At 34.4% G+C, this 19,958-nt stretch overlaps 1 protein-coding gene and 1 long non-coding RNA gene across 25 annotated transcripts in view; both read right to left on the bottom strand.

Annotated features, from left to right (window-relative positions):
• The window catches only part of LOC145263089 (peripheral plasma membrane protein CASK-like), a 1,377,184-nt gene that overhangs the window by 655,113 nt on the left and 702,113 nt on the right, over positions 1-19,958 (bottom strand). The window lies entirely within an intron of this gene.
• Positions 11,144-19,958, bottom strand: part of LOC145263091 (uncharacterized) — a 112,155-nt gene continuing 103,340 nt past the window's right edge. Inside the window, exon 2 of the long non-coding RNA XR_013864476.1 lies at positions 11,144-11,308. This is a non-coding gene — a long non-coding RNA (uncharacterized LOC145263091). The remainder of the gene's footprint in view (positions 11,309-19,958) is intronic.

The raw sequence follows: 19,958 nt of genomic DNA, 5'->3' as shown, positions 1-19,958 counted from the left end.
AGCGTTCCAAAAGTAATGTCTCCTATTATTTTTTATTCCACCCGAATGGATCAGAGGGGATTGCAAATTGCATTGCTATGATGACTTGACTTATGCATTTATGACCTGAAAGTCTCATCTCTCTGTTGCAGATATTGACGGTGTGAGACTCTAAGAAAGTAACCCCTGTTATAGATGTGCTTTCAGAAGCCTAGATACGTCATTTAATTCCTGGCAAAAGTGCATTGGAATAGTGGTGACTATGTTGAAAAATAAATTCTGGAACATAAAAAGTTGCTGGTTGTAATGGTACTACTCCTGTCTTCGTAGCTCTTCAACTTTATAAGTTAAAAAAAAATGGGCAGCTTTATTTTTGGAACGACCCACTACATTCTGGGAATCTTATTGATGCTGGATATTTTGTTTCTTCTGTTAAATTACCAAGAAAACGAGTTAGTAGAAGAAAATGCAGAAGAAGAGGGGAATAAGGAGAAAAAGAGACAGAAGAAATAGTAAAAAATAAAATAAATAAATAAAAGTAGGAAAAATAGAAAAAGAAAAGTGAAAAAGGGTTAAAAAAAAAAATAGTAAAATTATGAATAGAATGAGAAGAAATGTTGATGAAGGAAAATAAATGTAGAAGAGGACGACGAGGAAGAAATAGTAAGAAATATGAGGACAAGGAGAGTAAGAAGAAGAAGCAGAAGAAGAAGAAGAAGAAGAAGAAGAAGAAGAAGAAGAAGAAGAAGAAGAAGAAGAAGAAGAGAAATAAAAGAAAAAAGGAGAAAAGAAAGAAGAAAAAGAGATGAAAAAGAAATAGAAGAAGAATAAAAAGGAAAAGTAGAAGGAGAAAAAGGAGAAGAAAAGAAAAGGAAAAAAGAAGGAGACTAAAAGGAGGGAAAAGTAGAAGGAAAAAAGGAGAAAAAGAAAGAAAGAAGAAAAAGACTAAAAGGAGGGAAAACGAGAAGGAAAAAAAGGGGAAGAAAAGGAGAAGATAAAAAGAAAAAAAAGAGGGAGACGAATGAAAGGAAGGAAGAGGAGGAGAAGAAAAAGGAGGAGGAAAAAAAAAAAAGAAGAAAAAGAAAAAGAAGAAGAAGAAGACGAAGCCGGAGAAGAAGAAGAAGAAAATGAAGGCGGATAAAAAGAAGGAGGAAAAAGAAAGAAGAAAAGAAAAAGTGGAAGGAGTAGAAGAAGAATACCAAAAAGAAGATGCAGATGAAAACCGGAGGAATAGTAAGGCCATCACTAGCATAGAAAAGAGAAAAGTAATGAGAAAATAGTAGAGCAGAAACACTGATTTTATTTTTCATTTATTTCTTTTTTTTTCCCTCCCAAAATAGTTGAAATTAAGTCAAGTACACTAATGAAGCAATTACCTACTCACAGATTTCATGTCTCGTGAATATGAATAAAAACCAATGCTTTTTTTTTGTTTGCTGTTGACTTTATTGCTTTCTTAAAAGAAACTCTGGCTCCTACAGATGCTACAGATATTAAACAGTAAATTCTGGAAGTCGTCCAATTTCAGAAAGTCTCTAAATAGCCACACGCACCAATTTCAGAGGCGACTAGAATCGTTAAACAAGAAACGATTCCACCTGGATTAGCGAAACTCACTTTTAAAGGTCGGCGAAGTCAAAAAACCTTAATCAATAGAGCACAGTCTCAAACGGAAGAGGTTAACTGGGGCTCGAGTTCATCTTCCAACATTGACAATGCTGCACAAAGGGGAAGCAAGTATAAAAAGCAGGAGAAGTGAATTGGACAGAGTAACAAAGGGCTTAGCAAAGGCTTTAGATAGAGAATTGAATGTTAGCCCCTCATCACTAAAGGATGACATTTCAGTAATAAGGAATGAATGTTTGAAGATTGCCTCCTGCAGAAAAAGATAAAACTAGAGTTGAATGATAAAAGTGTCGCCGTAAAGAAAACAACACAACAGATTTATTTTTAAACTTTTATTGAAAAAAAAAAAAAAATCAATTCAAGTAACTTGATTATGTAGTAGAGTTGACATCTATTCAATGCAGCTGTCTTCAGCCTCAATCACTACCTCGATATGGGTCTGGAACTAGGATCATGCCTTTTCCACAAGCATCGGCGGGAGCTTGGCGAATACTCTGTGGATGGCAATCAGGTTGGCTTTAGTGTTGTGAAAGATCATGCTGCTGATGTTCTCGACGTATGACCAAATGAAGTAGTTCAGTGGGTTCAGGTGAGAGGAGGGGCAATAAGAGAAGGGTACAAAGTTGTAGAACTCCTTATAAAGCTAAACCTAAGTCTCTTTGGACTTGTGAGCCGGCGCTAAGTCGTGCTGCCAGATTGAAGCCGATCACACCCAACGATTCAATGCTGCTGTAGCCATGAGTGTGAGCCATTTATGATTCCAGCAATGAAGACCATAGAAGTGACCCAAGGTCTGCCACTGGCCACCTGATTGCATCAGGGATCACACTCTTCAGCACATCCAGGTACATTTTGGTGTTGGCTTCCAAGCAGACTTCGAACATGTAAGATGGCATGATGTAACCCTCACTTGAAACTACACCAAAGACCATAACCGTGGCTGCGTACTTAGTTTTCATCACCCTGGGCATGCCCCTCTTATTCGTGGCAATTCAGTGACGCATTTTGAGGGTGTTGTCATAACTTGGATTGGTAGAGAGCACAAGTCGTACAGTGGCACATCTCCGATCTTGCTCGTTGAACATCGTATCACTTTCAGACATGATAGAAGGCTCCTATCGCTCTTGGGATTTGTACACAACTGGGTAACTAGTAGATGGGCTACAACAAAAAAAGAAATCCGGTTTTCATCAAATGGAAATGGAATGATCTTGTCTTTTTTAGGGTGAAAATTTTAGCGCTCCACCCTTTAAAGACGGATGATAATGATTCATCAACTTTTCTTCCACATTGTTCTTACTTCTCTATACATTCACAAGATTGTCTGAAAATATGAATCTATATAAATATGAGTGATATCTGTGTGTCCGTCTGCATGGCTACTAATGGCTCTACTTGTTGAGTTGACCGCATCTCAAAATAAGGCTGACCATGCCCAATTAGCTGTTGTCATTTATAATTTTGTTATAAATATTTTTAGAAATTATTTTTTATAAAAAAAAAGTTGCTATTTATTTGCTTTCTCACAGGAGCAAAATAAAACAATTTCTGTTTTTAATGTAGTGTGCAGTCAGCACCAACCCTATTCAGGGTTTAACCGGCTTCCTCCAAAGGAGGAAGTTTCATGGGAGTATAAAATTCACAAGCGGTCCCCAGTCGCATGTATATCCCCGTTAGGGAAGATGACGCCGTTAGGGTTTTTTGCAACTTTTTGCAGGGAGGTGTCGACGTCCTCCTACATACAGCACCTGGACTTCCCAAATTGGTCACCCCTTTTAGTAATGACCAGGCTCAAGGTTGCTTAACTTCGATGATCTGATGGGAACCGGTGTGTCAACATGATTATGGCGTTTTTAATGTACCTATTTACTATGCCTCCCCACGGGACAGAGTTAGACACCAGGGTCGTTTTTTAACGTGGAGAAAAGGTACAAAAATAAAAATTGTCTCAGTCGTGAAGGATTTCTCCTCCACCGAAAGAGAACAAGAAATTGAAGTGCAGCAATCTGAAGAACAGATGGTATTTATTTGCTCCCCCACCGAGCAAATTAGGCACAAGGCCGATTTTTAATGTGAGGAGTGAAGGGAGGGGGAAGGGAAAAAGGGGACCAGCTCCCGAGAGGTGGGAAATGGGAGCTGGTTAAAGGTCAGGCATGTGGGGTTGCCCCCACATCTGGTCTTTGCTAGTCATAGCTAGCCATAGCTTGCAGTATCTGCCGGAACAGATACTACACTTTGATCTTGTCCCGAAGGCCACGTGGGAGTCATATTAGATATTTATTTAAAAGCATAATAAAATCAGATTTTACTGAAGCTTTCCTAAAAGGAGTAGCTTCAGTCGAGAAATATTTCTTTCTTCTTATTTTAAAAAAAATTTTTTTTTTTTTTTACACGGTGGTCACCACTTATCAAGGCCCAGAAGCCACTCAGGGATAAGGGTTATTGCAAGTACAGTACGTTAGTGTGGAGATTTATTGAAGTGTTTAATTGAGGTGGCGGTTCATTAGGAATTTGTTTACGTTAGATTTGAAGACATCCAGGTTGTAGTCAGGTGGGAAGCAGGCAGACGGAACAGAGTTCCACAGGCGTGCAGTTCTAAGAAAGAAGCTTTGTTCATGGAATCTACGTTTTGATTTAGGAACAGATAAAGAGTGGGGAAAATTTTTGACAGTGGATTCAGCTAGACGGGTGCTTTTCGTGAAAGATTGGCGAGGGGGGACCAGAGATTGGAGTTCAGACGAGCACCTGCCATGGAAATAACGATAAAACAAGGATAGGCTCGGAACGTCTCTTCTGTTTTATTTTTTAAAGTTTTGTGTATTATCTATTTTTGTCTGCTAACAAATTCAATGCAAAATTTGAAATATGCGTAATCAAAACACAGTTTTAATCACAAGCACATTTTAACTCTCTTGCAATTTAGATTAATCAAAATATGAAGAATATACGGGGACATAGTTGAGGGTACACCGCCTGTAAGAATGTCATTTGATTGGCTATTGAAAATTACTTAATTATTGTAAAAGAATTTAAAAAAAAGAAAAGAAAAGAAAATTAAATTATTGTTAAAGAAATTAATTATTAATAGTTTAATTATTAATTAATAATTATTATTATGAAAAATATAATTATTGTAAACGTTGCGCTTCTCGGTCAAAAATTAATGCAGACTTTTCGTTCACAAGATTCAATGCTGCTCTAGCCATTCGCAGTTCCAGAGATGTAAACCAAAGCAGTAAAGTCCCAGAATCAGCTTGCATCTTGTTTCAGTACTGGTGCACATTGCGAACCAGACGGTCTCAGTGTTCGCTTGGCTTTGGCCGGAATATGACATAAAGAGCAAGATTATGCCGAGCGCTACCAATAAAATCACAACAACGCTATGTACAAGAAAATAGCGAAATGAAAAAAAAAAAAAAAGTAAAATGTAGAAACCAAAAACAAAAAAAACGATCTGCCATAATTTTTTTTATTTTATTTTAAATAATAACTGTCAAGAAAAGGTTAGAGAAGCAAAAATTAAGTTGGGGAAGGGGGGGGAGGTCAAATAATTTTAAGAAAATATTTTTAAAAAAAGGTTGAAAGAAAAACCTTTTTTTTTTTGTTTTTTTTCAAAGATATTTTGCCATTTTTTTTTTGTTTTAAAGTTTTTTTTTGTCAAGGAAAACTGGAAACAAAATTGTTTTTTTTTCCAAGTATATTTTGGAAAAAGATTTTTTTTTTTAAATTGGAAGAAAAGGACTTAAATATTCATTATGTTTGTACTGTCCATGATTTGCATCTAACAACTGGTGTTTTTAAACATTTCTTCTTTCCAATATTTATCCAAAAGTCTTCTGCTTAGCGTGCATATCACTGCCTCGTTGTAATTCAGCACGCCGTGCTGTGATTGGCTGATCAGCGTGTTACATCAGACAGCAGCTGAACCCGAGCTGTTGCTTGGCATAATCTGGCTGTTGACGTCATGTTCTGGCCCAAACCGAGCGAACGCTGAAATACATCTACGCACCAGTACCCTTGTTTCACACTCTTGATCTTTTAACTTATACAGTTGAAGAGCTACGAAGACGGAAGTCGTACCATTACAATGAACGACTTTTTATGCTCCACGACGCAAATTTTCAAGAACTTTTACAATCGTTTTCCTTTTTTCTGTTCTGCTCAACTGTTTCCTCTCTTTTTCATGTCATAATTGTCACCTTTATTTCTTCGGCCATATTGGAAGCAACTTATGCAACAACCATATCTCTACTGACAGTAACATGCGATACGCTGTCATTTTTAACAGCAACTAAGCTGGTTTAACTGTCAATGTCTGTCCTATAAATAAAGTTCGGTTGATGATCATTGGATGAAATCCTAGACTAAGATTAAAATAGTTCTTACCATTGGAGATCCAACTCAGTTTGTCCATATAATCATGTATTGACCCTTAGCCTGTTTATTTAATACAAGAGATTTAATTTGAACCGGTAAGGTTCGTGGAAATTCCATGGTTAGTTATTTTTTTTATAAATATGTTATATATTGATATCCTATGTCGATAGGAGGAGATTATATTAACTAGTATGAATTTTAGTAAGGGTCACATTAGTACATGTCAGGATAACCTGACGGCAAATGTTGCAATATTTTTTAATATGTAATCGGGGTATGATCGCTTAAAATTGGGAGATTCTATTTATAAACACTGCTGATAAGAACAGACAAATCAAATTGAACCATGTTTAGCTATCAACCAATCAGAAACCAGAATTGCTCCATAAAAATTGAATCTTTTAGCATTCCAGCACATAATTTTTTCATGTCAACACGAGAAGGATCTTTTGCTTTTTTGCTTGCAAAATTATAAAGTTCAGAACCTGTACAGAACAGCTACCGACTGAAAATTATTAACTAGTATGAATTTTAGCAAGGGTCACATTAGTACATGTCAGGATAACCTCATGGCAAATGGAAATAGACCCAGTGCATCTAATGTGAGTGAGGTGGTGGAAGAAGGACAAGGGTTAACTTTCAAGATAAAACACGCTAGAAGCAGGTCTCGATGATATTATATAAATGATCACGTATCAGGCGATAGTTCAAAGCAAGAAAGCGGCTAGTACCATCTGGTACTACTCAGGCTCAATGTTGCTTAACTTTGACGATCATACGAGAACCGGTGTGTCAAAGTGATTATTAGGGTTATGACAACAGCATATTTTTTTCATTGTTTTGGCTCTCGAGTATATGTCCGACACAGTTAGACACATTTAATCAACTGAGAACCACATCACTCTATATAAAAGCATATAAGATATAAACGGATACACATTCGAGAATCAATACAATGAAAAGAATATGCTGTTGTTCTAGCCCTAGCGATTATGTCGTATCCCTTATTGCCTCCATTACAAAGATTTAATGCTATAAATTCAGAAATGTTTTTGGCCCATAACTTCAGTTATGTAATCTTACACTTTTAGTGTGTTAATGCTTTTGAAGTATTTTGGAGTTCGATTTCTGGAACTTATTGGTACAGGGGAAGGAAGGAAGGAAGGAATCTCTCTCTCCATTTAAACTACGATTAAATTTCCGGATGCTCCAGATTTTACCACTCAAGTTTCAAATCAAACATTATTACAAATGGACTCATATTTTTTCAAAAAGTGTACTAACATCTTTTGCTTAACTGGGTGATCAAAATATCGGATGCTTAGCGTTGAAGGACAATAGACTATGTGACATATCAGGAGACAAATATGCTCCTTGATACTAAGTAATATTTTTTATACTATTTTCACCCCAAACAAGACGTTTTACCACTTGTATATACTATTTAGGATCGGGGCAAAAAAGAGACGAGGGATCTAGAGTTAGGGTTAAGGAGTTGAGCAAGCGAAATGTTTGTGTTACATTTAACATTGATGCTAAGCAAGTTTTTATTTTTATTTTATTTTTTTACTCTTTTTCACACCCAAACAAGGCGTATTGCCACTCGGATGTACTATTTAGGATCATGTCGAAAAGAAACGATGGAGACTTGAGTAGCGAGACGTCTGTTCACGTTACATTTTAAACTGCCTTTTTTAAACACTCAGGAAAGCAGGAAATAAAAAGTGAATTCCGAAGTTTAGCAGTCAGAGAGAAGAAACCATTAGAATAGGTTTTCCAACATCTAAGGACCTCAACAATGGAGAGATGGGGTTTTTGCTGCTTGTAGGGTTGATTGAGAGTATAGACGTCGAGGGGAGGGGGTGCAAGTGTTATGAGTTCATCAGAGCATATTACATTAACATACTTTTTGGCGATGGGATAGTATTAAGGAACGCAAGGAAAATGACTAGTAGGCAGATGTGAGAGGACGACTGCAGTGTGATTCTGACAAAGGGGAAAGAATTCAAGCTCACAGTGTTAAATCTTTCTTTACTTGCGGATCAAAGTAATGATGATTGGAAAAAAAAAAACACTTGACCATCCTAACTAGTGTTGAGACGGAATCAGAAAAATCTGAACTATTTTTGGGTATCAGAATCAGAAAACTTTAAACCTAATTTCTAATTCCAAAAACGATTCTTTAAATTTTTTTTTTTTAATTGAGTTTTTATTGTCGGCACTAATGATAAAATAAAAAAATAATTGTTTTTAAACTAAGAGTAAAACTACAATTGATAAATAAGGAATTTGAGCTTAAAAGATGGTCTAGTAAAAATGGCACAGGTAAAATTGGATAAATAGGCACCCCCAAAAGATGGTCTAGTAAAAATGGCACAGGTAAAACTGGATAAATAGGCACCCCCAAAGGATGGTCTAGTAAAAATGGCACGGGTAAAACTGGATAAATAGGCACACCCCAAAAAATGGTCGAGTAAAAATGGCACAGGTAAAACTGGATAAATAGGCACACCCCAAAAATGGTATAGTAAAGATGGCACAGGTAAAACTGGATAAATAGGCACACCCCAAAAATGGTCTAGTAAAAATGGCACAGGTAAAACTGGATAAATAGGCACACCCCAAAAATGGTATAGTAAAGATGGCACAGGTAAAACTGGATAAATAGGCACACCCCAAAAATGGTCTAGTAAAAATGGCACAGGTAAAACTGGATAAATAGGCACACCCCAAAAATGGTATAGTAAAAATGGCACAGGTAAAACTGGATAAATAGGCACACCCCAAAAATGGTCTAGTAAAAATGGCACAGAAAAAACTGGATAAATAGGCACACCCCAAAAATGGTCTAGTAAAAATGGCACGGGTAAAATTGGATAAATAGGCACCCCCAAAGGATGGTCTAGTAAAAATGGCACAGGTAAAACTGGATAAATAGGCACCCCCAAAAATGGTCTAGTAAAAATGGCACAGGTAAAACTGGATAAATAGGCACCCCCAAAAGATGGTCTAGTAAAAATCGCACAGGTAAAACTGGATAAATAGGTACACCCCAAAAATGGTATAGTAAAGATGGCACAGGTAAAACTGGATAAATAGGCACACCCCAAAAATGGTCTAGTAAAAATGGCACAGGTAAAACTGGATAAATAGGCACCCCCAAAAATGGTATAGTAAAAATGGCACAGGTAAAACTGGATAAATAGGCACCCCCAAAAGATGGTCTAGTAAAAATGGCACAGGTAAAACTGGATAAATAGGTACACCCCAAAAATGGTATAGTAAAGATGGCACAGGTAAAACTGGATAAATAGGCACACCCCAAAAATGGTATAGTAAAGATGGCACAGGTAAAACTGGATAAATAGGCACACCCCAAAAATGGTATAGTAAAGATGGCACAGGTAAAACTGGATAAATAGGCACACCCCAAAAATGGTATAGTAAAAATGGCACAGGTAAAACTGGATAAATAGGCACCCCCAAAAAATCTAGTAAAAATTGCACAACAGAAAAAAAAAAAATGGTATAAGTGAAAAATATAGATAAAAACTTTTGAATTTACAAAACTGTTTGTACAATAGCGAAATTCAGAAAACAAACAAATCAATTAAAAAAACAAAAAACAATGATATCTACTGATTTTTTTGTGTTAATTTCAACAAATTTCAACTAAAAGCAATAATATCTACTTAATTGGCATGTCAGAAGTACTTAAATATTACCGCATTATTTTAAAAAGCACAAATTTTCAATCTTTATCGTAAAAACATCCTTGCCATATTTTGGAGGTAACAGATAACATAATACCAAGGGAAGTAACTCAGTTATGCTAAAAGCAAGGCAAGTAACTCATAATTATAATTGTTAATGCACACTTTATCTAAAAATTGGCAATAGTTACACGCTATTTACCTCCCTCAGAACTCCCTGGTGTTTTTTTAGCCAAACATTTTATTTTTGCTAATTTTCATCAAAAAATATTTTCATTAATAAACTTTTTCTTCCTTATTGTTCTTCGTAATTATTGGATATATTAATTACTGTAGCACGACAATTAAGTAAAGATCATTGGTTTGCCTTGAAATTTAATCTTTAAAATTTGGAATTTCGTTATCATAGTGTAATTGCTCACACTTGCTAACTGGTGACCCTTTTATTCTCTTAATGTTTCGTTTATTTCCATTTTTATATGCATGATATATAAGTAGGTAAATAGATAAATATTTCATTTTTTTTTTTTTCCTTTAGTAAAACACAACTTTATACCTAATTTATATTAAATGTTGATGCGGTTCTTGGCTACACTCAAAGACACTGCAGTTGTCCATTTTATGCTTGTCACAGATGCTTGGGTGCACCTACCCAATTGATGGTCGAACGGTGGCACTTGTGGATATAGATGACAAGGGCTTTGAATCAGACTGCATGGAGAGAAAGCGTCAGACATTGCCCAGTGTTGCCTGCCCTGGAGTCTGGGACACTCACAGCATCCTAAATACAAAAACCAAATGATGATGACCTCGATTTTACCCGAAATTAACCATACAAATGTTGCAATATTTTTTTTATATGTAACCGGGGTATGATCCCTTAAAATTGGGAGATTCTATTTATAAACACTGCTGATAAGAACAGACGAATCAAATTGAACCACATTTTGCTAGCAACCAATCAGAAATCAGAATTCTTCCATAAAAATTGAATCTTTTTAGCATTCCAGCACATAATTTTTTCGGGTCAACACGAGGATCTTTTGCTCTTTGCTTGCAAAATTATAAAGTTCAGAACCTGTACAGAACAGCTACCGATTGAAAATTCTTCATCTCCAGGACTTGTATAGAATAGCTACCCATCGGAAACTCTTCTGAAATTAAACATGGAGTCCAATATAAGATGTTATGGGCCCAGCATGCTAACTTTTTGTGTGTGTGATAGGATTTTAAAGTTAAATTCAATTTTTACGGTATCTTTTGTTTATTAAATTGTTAGATGAAAGTACAAAGTAGCTAAAAAACAAAAAACAGCTGCTACTTTTTCATGTTAAGAATAAATAATAATGTTCGTATTCTTGCGTAAGTACCAAAATTACAACATTATTTTTACTTTTATTATTTCTTTTATTTTATTTTGTATTCTATGTAGTTTACAGAAATTAGCATCCTCGTTAGTTTTTATCCTGGTTAGTTGCTAGTTTTTTTTTTTTCATAAACTGCAGTTTTGCATCAGTTCCCCCCCCCCATAACAGAAGAATATTAAAACGTGCATCTCACCAAATGATCCAAGTTGCAAATGAAAATTGTAACATCCAATGAAGATTACTTACCTGAAAGAAAAAAACAAACAAACATTAAACATAATAAATATTAAAAGAAATCAAAGGAGTCACCACTTATCAAGGCCCGGAAGACACTCGAGGATAAGGGTCAATTAGTGTACAGTATTCAATCGGAAAATGTCGCAATTTTTACACTTAAAATGTTTTAAAAAATAATCACAATCAAAAGTTATAACCATTTTAAACAGTCAAACAGATGCTGTGATTGGTCAATCAAAATCATGTGATAATTTGAGAATAGCAATGAAGATGAAATCTAAAGCGTCTATTTCCTTTATTTTGTCCTTTAGTTTTCACATTCCATGAGCAATGTATCTGACAAAGAGGAAAGAATTGCTGTTTTCATGATAGATACTCGATCGCTCCCTAATCTCTGGTTCACTTCTGTAAAACATTCACATCAAGAAATCTATTTCCTAATATCATTGCAAAAAAAAAAAAAGAAAAAAAAAAAACTCTTTCTTTCTCTGTGAACCTAAAACCATAAGAATTTTCATGAGCAAGGTTTCTTTCCAAGGACCTACCATCTGTGGAACACACTTTCACAGGATTGCTTTTCTACAGACTACAACAAATACTTGTCAAACTTTCCTCTCGAGAAATCAATTTTTCGCCATCATTTCCAATCCTTTCATAGTATTGTTCATTACCCGACAATCTCATCAACCCTTATCCTCGAGTGACTTTTGGCCTTGGTAGGTAGTGACTAAAAAATATCTTGATATAGAGCACTCTTTGTTGCCTAGACAAAGTTCAAAATTAATTCAGAATTGATCGAGGGAAGCGGGGATTATCTTTTGTTCCTCGCAGCACCTTTTTCACAGAACAGACATTGTTAGTCTCTCTCTACTCCATCCCTGTTACAACAGAAAGTGCTCGACTGAGTTCCAATCCCTGGTTCGTGTAAGACATTATGCCAAATGGGCTGTCGAAGAGAAAATCATTTAAACTGGCTTTCAACATTTTTAGCAAATACTCCTGTATTAAAAGACACAAAATTTTCAAAAATGGGAGTTGAAAGTGGACCTCGGCTTTACTTCCGCCAGCTTCGTAACTCTTGCTGCCTTATTTCATATTATTTAATTATTGGAATCCTGTGAAATGAGTAATTTGTATATTTATTTGCGGACTGTTATCCTCATCTTTATAGTTGTTGTTTCACGCTATTTCAGCCAACTATTTTTTGGCCTTTATCAGATGGTTAACCGTGATAGGATGGGAATGTTGCATCTTTTAACTGTATCTTCAGTAATTACTGCCTTCCATAGTTGTTGTCGTCTCACAAACGTTTTGGCCAACTAATCTTCCGGCCAGCTTTGGGTAGGATTGAAACCGCTATCTTCAGATAATGCTCACCTGGAACCGTAGAGATTCAACATCTCTATCCACTAAGCCATAGGCCCCGAAGGGCGCAGTGGATAGAGATGTTGAATGCTGGTTCCAGGAGAGCATTGTCTGAAGATAGCAGCTTCAATCCTATCTAAAGATGACCGGAGGATACATGGCCAAAACGTGGTGAGCCGACAACAACTATGGAAGGCAGTAATTATTGAGGATACACTTAAGACTCGGCATTCCTATCCCATCACAGTTAACCACTTGACGAAAGCCAGAGGAATAGTTAGTTGAAACTCGTGAAACAACAGCCGTATTTCATCTTTTTAGTCCTAATGCTCCATGAGTGAGGTTTCTGTCAAAGGGGGAAGAATTGCAGTTTCCCAGGTCGTAATCTATCAAGACTTGTCGCTGATTATTTTGAAAAAAAAAAAAAAAAATTTTTTTTTAGCTCCTTACATTAAGTGGCTTCATGACTTGTCAGGAGCGATTTCCACAAAAAAAAAAAAAAAAAAAAAAAAAAAAAAAAAAAAAACTAGATAACTAAATTAACACATGATCTTAAAAAAACTAGTGACAGCTTAATAACAGTTTGTTTTCATTAATAATTTAATAACCAAGCAAACACCTTAATCAAATTTAATTTTCAAAATAATATTCCAAATAAAATAATTTAATAATAAAAAAGCAAACATAGTTAACAAAAAAAAAAAAATAGAAAGTAAAACTCATAACGCATGAAAAAAAAAAGTTTTTTTTTTTTTTTTTTTAAATAGAAGTAAAAAATATTTAAATTTTCTTTCTTTTATAAATAGGCCCATCTTTATATCCATATTGGCACTGCTCGCTTCAAGAAAGATGCTCAACATGAAACAATACGCAGGAAATGTTTAGTTTAAAATCAGACGATTGTCACAAGGACTTCTCATCCGGCTGTTGAAGATTATGCAACACATACTTAACTATACATTTTTCTAAATCCAGCAGTGGATGAACTAGTAGGATAGACTAGACTCTCAAGCTTTGGTATGAAAAAAAAAAAAAAAAAAAAAAAAATTTTTTAAACGGAAGAAAAACATATTTAAATTTTTTTTATGAATAGGCCCTTCTCGACATTCATATTGGCACCGCTCGTTTCAAAAAAGATAGTCAACGTGAAACAATACTGCAGGAAATGTTTAGTTTATTCGTAGTATTTTAATTCAGTCTTGCACAAAAAACTTTTTAATTGGACTATTTCCCCGTCATTAAAACACTCATTTCCAGCCAATCATGGCGGCATCCGGCTCGGTTGTTCGTGAAACGCAAGATTACAAAGATATCCAAGAGAAACGCAAGAAAGAAACGACCATTTTCATTTCTCTTTAATTGAACTTAAAATCTTTCAACAACGACGCGACGGAGAAAATCAGTCTGCAGATGGGGAGAGGGGCTACATAAATCGAAAAAAAAAATAAATAAATAAAATAAATAAGAAGTGAATTGATAATGCACTGAAAGAAGAAATAATCACGTGTGAAACTAAATATCAGAAGATTAAATACCAAACGGCAAAGCGCAGCATTTATAAAGTTAAAAAAAACAACAAAAAACAATGATAACCTTATCTTTTTGTTTTGTATTGAATTTCGTTTTTAAATAATTGACATATTTATATTAAAAAAAAAACGATTCATACAGATAATATTTGATTTAGAAACTACCTATTCTAAATTTTAAAATTTATTAAATTGCAAAAGTGAAATAACAAACAACTGCATACACAAGATAAATTTTACTTTAGGATAACCTTAAAGTAAATTTATGTATTAGTGGTGGGACAATTCCAATATTTTTCCCGATTCCGATACAATTACCGATTCCATAGTAAACTCCCAATTCTTTATAAATGTCTGTATATTTAACAATAAAAGTCTTATTTTGTTCCGATTACTGTAAAAACACATCTTAAATGTGCGTATATTTTCTCAGATGTAAAAACATACTTGTAAGGGGATGATCTAGAGATTTTAGTCTCACTGAAAATCTAAATCAATAAATATTTATTATTTTATTATTACTACAAGCAGTGAAAGATGTTTCTTAAACCAAAATTAAATAAAAACGATAATTGCCAATGATATAATCCTATGGATTGGCTTTAATATAAAAAGGTAATGTTTTTGACTGATACTTTCGGAGATATTCTTGGCCTGATGATGTGATTTTCCCTAGCAGGGTGGTCACTGAAACATATTTGCATATGTGTAGCCACTAGTTTTCATATTCAACATATTCATATTGCTCTGTCTAAACATTGAGCACTCTTTGATAGACACATTGTGTTTTTTATTTTTGTTTAAATAACTAAACAATACTACCAATAATATATATATACACACACATAAATATATGTATACTAATGATGGGACGATTCCAATATTTTTCCCAATTCCGATTCCAAATCTATATACGTAAATCTCTAAATATTTAACAATAAAAGTGTTATTTTTCCCCGGATCACTGTAAAACCACACATTAAATGTGCTTATATTTTCTCAAACGTAAAAACACATTCTTGTGAGGGGATGATCTATAGATTTTAGTCTTACTGGAAGTTTAAATCAATAAATATTTATTAGGATTCATCAGGCTTATGTGAGTTGTGGTAGCCTCGCGTTTTTATATACGCACATTCTATTGAGTTTTTAGTTAGCCAATCAGCTTTCTAGTTTCCACCGCACCCTTTCTAATCAGCCATATATATATATATATATATATATATATATATATATATATATATATTAGTGTTGAGCCGATTAATCGGAATCTGGAATCGGAAAAATCGGAACTTTGATGGTATGAGAATCGTTATCGGAATCGGAATAATTATTTTATTATTGCTACAAGCAGTGGAAGATGTTTCTAAAACCAAAATCAAATAAAAAAGATAATTTAAGGAATCGGAAAATAGGCTAACATTTTTCCGATTCCGATACCAATTCCTGACACCGATTAATCGTGCCAACACTAGTATGTACATCAGTGTTGCTATGACTAATTGGAATTGGAGTGCAAAAAAATCGGAACTTTTTGGGGTATCGGAATCGCTATTGTAAAAATATATGTCTATTTCCCAATGCCAAAAACAATTGCTTGTTTGTTTTTATTTAAAAATTAATTTTGAACGGTTTGTATTAAGGATTAAATGATAACTATTTATTTATTTTAAACTACCAGTAAAACTAAAATCTATAGTATTTTTACGTTTGCAAAAATATATGCACATATTACATAGGTTTTGCGGTAATCGTAGTGGAATTTTTATTGACACAAATATATGAACACTAATTAGGATTCCCCCACTATAAGTGATCCTCATGGAGGCCCATTTCCATTCATGTGTGAGTGATGTAACCCATATAGACTTCCCTGTTTCCATGGTGGAGGTTATCATGGCAAGTTCGGTAGCTCTACATCAAACGACAAATCAACCCAAAATGAATTTTAAAGAAACCCTTAATAAAAAATTTAATAATGAGTTTTTTCTTCCTCTTTAGATCATAAGACGCTAATATATGAAAAGTTGATGATTTTAGATGAACACTACAAGGCTACCCAGCGTTGCCCAGTTACAAAATATGTTTCAACCTGATATTCTCATTTATGCAGATTTCGGTGCTAATGCACTTTTGTTACCACGCTATTTGTCAAAATAGTATTTTCAAGTTAAATTCAAATTTTACAATATCTTTTTTATTTTATTTTATTAAATTGTCAAGTGAATTTAAAAAAAATAGTTAGAAAACAACCTTTCGCTCCCCATGTTAAGAATGGCTTTCTAAATAATAACGTTATGATTTCAGCACGGTAAGAGAAGTGTACCCAGATTTCGTATGTACTATTATAGAGCTAATACTTTATTAATTATCATATTGTACCTAATCTACAGCAGCGATTTCAAAAGTAAAAAAAAAAAAAAAATGATTTGAATGTCATCAGCTAGACTCAAAACCTAAGCATGTAGCTCCAGCCTTATTCATTACGATCTGAGCCAAGTCTATATACATATCAAAACTAAAAATTAACAAATGTTGCCTATATATATATATATATATATATATATATATATATATATATATATATATAGTTTACAGAATTTTTAGATGAGACGAGTCATTAGTACCATCGGTTTCACACCCAATAATTAGGACCGTTTTAGATACCCATATCAAGCTCTCTTCAGCCAATACTCATCTCATGAAGAGAGCTTGATATGGGTATCTAAAACGGTCCTAATTATCGGGTTTGAAACTGACGGTACCAATGACTTTTCTCATCTAAAAACTTTCTGTAAACAAAATATAAATAGGCTCTTATTTTCAGATTTTCCTGATAATTGAGCACTTTGCTGGATTTCTTTTTCCAAAACAAATTATATATATATATATATATATATATATATATATGCAGACTGCCCAGAATTACCTGGTCGTAAAATATGCATAATATATGTTAATTTATGCAGATTTCGTATTTATCATTGTCGTTATTATTATTGAGCCAATTCTTTAATCATTATTATATTGTACCCAATATGTGTAGTGATTTCAAAAACAAGCTAGAACACAAAACGCATAATATATATATATATATATATATATGGAGATATAACTCTCCAGCCTTATCATTACCATCTGAGCCAAGTCCATATACATATGAAAACTCTAAAAATTAACACATGTTGCCTATATATATATATATATATATATATATATATAGGCAACATTTGTTTATTTTTATATATAAGATTAGGAAGTTGACTAGTTTAGTTAAATGTGGTATTGTTGGACATAATAGAATGGTATACACTCTCCTTGTGATATTGCATTTTTTTATTTTGGTCATCATTTTTAGCAAACTGAAGTAAAAAAAAAAAATGACAATTTTATTTTTTCTTTCCTCTTTTCATGAAAAAAGTTTAAAGGAAAGAGATTGACCTCATTAGAGGATTGTCATGAACAACGTCATAATTGGTCTGAGATGTTGGGAGCTTAAGCAAGGATTTTAGGAATTAGAAAACGGAAGAGAAAGAAGTAATATAGAAAATACAGGGAAGAAAGAGGAAGAAAGGGAAGAAATGGAATGAGAGGAAAGAGAACAAGAGGGAAGAAGGGAACAAAAAGAAAGAGTGATGAAGAGTATATAAGAGTGATGGAGAATAAGAGAGAGTGATGAAGAGTAAGAGAGAATGATGAAGTGTAGAAGAGAGATCGAGAAAAAGCAAGTGAGAGAAAGGGAGAAAAACGAGAGAAATAGAGAAGTGAAAACGCAAAAAGAGAAAGATATAAAAAGATATATATATATATACTGTCTCTCTAGGAGGTTCGACACAAAGTCAGGTGTGGTGTTTCTGTGGAATGAACTGGATTCGAACCTAGCACACCCGGGTTCATAGTCTGTGTTGTTAACCACTTAGCTACACTTACCACAAGGACGAGGAGATGCATGGAAAGAGAGGGAGAAAGAAAGAGAAGTATAAAGAGAAAGAGAAGTATAAAGAAAAAGAGACGTATAAAGAAAAAGAGACGTATAGGAAGAGAGAGGCATATAAAGAAAGAAAGGCGTATAACTAGAGAGAGATGTATATAAATAGAGAGGCATAGAGAGAGAGAGAGAGAGAGAGAGAGAGAGAGAGAGAGAGCGGCGTATAGAAAGATAAAGACAAAGAAAGAGAGAAAAAGTGAAAGAGAGAAAAAGTGAAAGAGAGAGAGATATAGAGGAAGGGAGATATAGAAATAAATAAATATATATATATATATATATATATATATATATATATAGAGAGAGAGAGAGAGAGAGAGAGGGAGAGAGATCCAAGCAGAGCAAGAAATAAATAGCAAGATATGTGCTGACAGAGTGAGCGCGTCGTGCACACACAGAGAATGGAGAAAAACAGAAAGTTTCAAGTGAAGAGAGTTTGTCATACACCTGGAAAAAGTGAGAAGTTTTTTTGGTTTTTTTTGCAAGAAGCAGAAGATGTGACACAAGGTCGGAAAGTGAAATTTGAAACTAGCATCCTAGAAGAGAAGTACTCTGACCCACAAAAATACCTGCATAGCCCCATTGGCATCTCCCGGGAGATGTACCTCGAGGATTTATCGGTAAACCCCCTCTCAAAAGGTGAGAAGGCAAAACCTGAAGAAGATGGACTCCATAGAACTGCACAGGACCATACATCAGACCGACAGTGAACAAGCTCAAAAAAAAAAAAAAAAAAAAAAAAAAATGTCAGAGACGTTAGCGTTTTTTTTTTCTGCGAGATGAAAAGAAAATAATGGAAACTGGTTTAAGTGTTGACTTATACAAAACAGAAATTTAATTCGTGGTCATCTTTATTTCCGGCGGCGGCGGCATTGGTGGTGGTGGTGGAGAAGAAGAAGAAGAAGAAGAAGAAGAAGAAGAAGAAGAAGAAGAAGAAGAAGAAGAAGAAGAAGAAGAAAGAGGAGAAGAAGAAGAAGAAAGAGGAGAAGAAGAAGAAGAAGAAGAAGAAAAGGAAAAGAAAAAGCAACAGAAGAAAAAGAAAAGGAGAAAGAAGAAAAAGAAAAGTAACAGAAGAAAAAGAAAAGGAAAGGAAAAGAAAAAAAAGAAGAAAAAGATAAAGAACAAAAAAAAAAATAAGGCAAATGTGCTGATTAATAGGAGAGAGCAAAGTGGGTCAAGAGTAAGGTGTTGTGGGAATGAAGTAAGATGGCCTAGCGCCAGACAAAAGTGCCGTTTGATGACCCAATGACTCCCCCTCCCCGACACCGACTTATGGAAGGTAAAAGAGATGTAGACGAAAATCAAGATGGGTGTGGGGAAGGGGCAGAGTTAATTATGAAACTCCCACATTCATTATTTATACTTTAGACATTGGTGGGGGAAGGGGAGGTGTTTACCCAATAAAGGCAGAAAAAAAATGGTGGATAAAAATACGCACATGAGTATCAAATTGTAAGAAGATTTTCAAATTAGAAACTAGAGAAGGGAAAATCCATGGCTAAAGTCCATGGCCTTGGATTGAAGCTGACTTGTGGCTTGCAACCATATCTATCTCCATATAAAGCTATATACGACGGCCGTTCCAAAAGTAATATTTCTTCTTTTTTTTTTTTTTTAATTCTGAATGGATGAAAGGGGGATTACATTGTTATCATGACTGAACTTTCATGGCCTGAACTCACATTTAGTTTAAAAAAAAAAAAAACCCTCCCCATATTAAGCATGGTTTCTTAAATAATAACATTATTATTTAGAAACTCGTTCTTTATATTAAAACGTT

This window comes from Euprymna scolopes, chromosome 38 (genome assembly GCF_053919585.1).
Source record: "Euprymna scolopes isolate OS-2025 chromosome 38, ASM5391958v1, whole genome shotgun sequence".
Classification (NCBI taxonomy): Eukaryota; Metazoa; Mollusca; class Cephalopoda; order Sepiida; family Sepiolidae; genus Euprymna; species Euprymna scolopes.
The sequence above is the reverse complement of the archived record's forward strand: the minus strand, read 5'-3'. Positions and strand labels throughout refer to the sequence as shown.